Here is a 2,562-nt window from a genome sequence, read left to right on the forward strand (position 1 = left end):
TTTATTATATTTTTTATTATAATTTTGAACATTAATATTTAGGAAAATGCCATTTCCTTGAAAATTTATATAAAGTAAATTTAAAATAGAGAGTAGCTTTAATTATTTTAAAGTAGTGATTCTCTGTCTCTTTAAAATAAATAATAGAGAGAAAAAGGTGGTAAAAAAATTGAAAAAAAATATATTTTATTATACATTCTATTTATTTTATAACAAATAATATCTAAACGATGAGAAAGACAAATTTATAGAGAATTCGATATTATGTGTCGGCATAAAATAATATTTACAAAATTTTAAAAAGAGCAAATTTACGTAATGAGAATATTCATTATGTTACGGATATTAGTAAAAACAATCAAAAAAATTGTTTGTAATATTCGTTTCAACATAAACTTATATTGTACATATCGAAAGCATAAAAATAATATAACAACATGTTATACTACATAATTTCTGAAAATCTAAAGTTAAAAACCACTTCTTTTTACTCTATACTTTGCGAAATGATTGATAGTCCCGTCTAGCGTACATAACTTGGTATTTGCAGACGATATATCATTCGCGTTCACGGTATAGTATAGAATACTTCGCAGATAGTGCAGTTGGCGAGCGAGTAACTCGGGACTGATATCCGTCATACGTCAGGGAAATGGCGCAAAAAAAAAGTCAGACAAAAAAGCTTCCAGTATCCGGATATATGATAATGGATATAATCCTTCGATATCTTATCTTTTATGAGTGTTATTCGTTTATGAGCGCTTTTGGATACCGTTCAATTCTCATCTCGTCCTTTCTTCTGCGTTCGCGGCGGCGGCGGCGGCAGCCGAACCCTCCTCGTGGGTGGCATGAACGGGGCCCCTTCCCTTATTGGCTCGGTTTTACTACTTTCCCATTTTTCATTAGCACAATCAAACCGGCCGTACGCGGAGAAACAATGGCTTCTTGCCGGTCTTCGACGTGGGCGTTCCTTCGCGGAGAAAAAAGCGTATAGATTATCGACCGATAGAGATGGGCTTGGCCGCTGTGTTTGCCTTCTCGTTCGCTTTTCTCGGACGCGAATTGAAAGAGAGAAAGAGAGAGAGAGAAAAAGAAAAATACAGAGAGGAGGAGAGAATGAGTAAGAACAATTTGTAACTGGTCTCTCTTTCTCTCTCTCTCTCTCTCTCTCTCGAAAGCACGTTTCGCGTCAATTAATATTTAAATATATATATCGGAAATATTAAAATATCTTTTTCTGTATATTAATTGTGATATTATCAAAAATGAATAATCAATGTCAATAATCTGGAAAAAATTATATATAAAATTTGTTTGTAATTAACAAAAGTAAATGTTTGATTGAAAATTGAAAAATTATAGATTTAATTTATTTGTTTAATTAATCAATTTATTTCATTTATGTGAGAATTATATTTAATTACTTTATAATTATAGATATTTATGATTACATGTGGATTGTTTTTTAAAGAAGCTTTATTAAAATTTAAAGTTTTTTTTATAACTATTTTATATAATAATTTTGAAATGTATATGTATATTATAAAACGCTGAGATTCAATATTATGATATATAAATTGCCTTACAAAATTTTATTCCTATATTTAATATATTTATTATCGAAATTTTTTTGGATACAAGTATTACAACTTTTTTAGCTTTCATTCTTCAAGCTCATATCTTATCATTTTACTTAATAGTTTTGCTTTTATCAATTTAAAAGCTTATATTCAACATAAATAAAACATGAGTTCTATAGATAATTGAAAATTTGCAAGACAAGAAAAATTTCTGTAAACCTGATAAAGAATTGCAGATATATGCAGCGTAAATTGGCAAATATGTCTGTGTATGTGTGTATGTGTATGCATGCGAAATAGTAGACTCAAAATACAAAACTGTTAAAGAAGAACGGGCAAAATGCACTAGTAGATTCAAAATAAGAACATAAGCAGTGAACATGTCCACTAAACTCACTAAAGAGAGAGAGAGTGAGAGAAAGAGAGACTAGGGGGAAGGGGGAGGGGGGAGAGAAAGAGAGAGAGACAAAAAGGATGAAAGATGAAAGGAGACGGGAAGAGTAGTTCGCGCGAAGCGAATGACTGTGATTCGTCCAATTATCGGTTGGCACCAAAAGTGCTGGGTCTGGCTCGCCTGCCAAATGGGAAATAGCCGGCGAACTGCAGAGGCAAGCTATAGCCATGGACCTATGGACTCTGCGCGCAAACTGTATGGATCCCCCTTCTCTCGTCCCTTTATCTCTTTTGCTCTCTCTCCGATCCTACCTCCGATATAATATAGACTTCCATGGTACGGAAGTTACCGGACGATGTAAACGGCAATCGCCGAAAGATAATTTCACCCCGTAGGATTCGACGATTTTCTGTCGGGATGACTTCGTGAGAGCTCGTGCGTTCGCAAACGGAGACCCGAAGGAATTGTAAAAATCCAATTGGAATTAGGACATCGCGCGGCGAGCGCTATCGGTTTCTCAAATTGCGTTTGAATATTCGTGTAACGCGGCGGAATAGCGGTCACTAAAAAAAAAAAAAAAATAATCGA

General features: G+C 33.7%; 1 protein-coding gene across 1 annotated transcript in view; it reads left to right on the top strand.

Annotated features, from left to right (window-relative positions):
- LOC115234611 (CUGBP Elav-like family member 4) overlaps positions 1-2,562 on the top strand; it is a 714,297-nt gene that overhangs the window by 738 nt on the left and 710,997 nt on the right. The window lies entirely within an intron of this gene.

This window comes from Formica exsecta, unplaced genomic scaffold (assembly GCF_003651465.1).
Source record: "Formica exsecta isolate Colony F162 unplaced genomic scaffold, ASM365146v1 scaffold201, whole genome shotgun sequence".
Taxonomy (NCBI): domain Eukaryota; kingdom Metazoa; phylum Arthropoda; class Insecta; order Hymenoptera; family Formicidae; genus Formica; species Formica exsecta.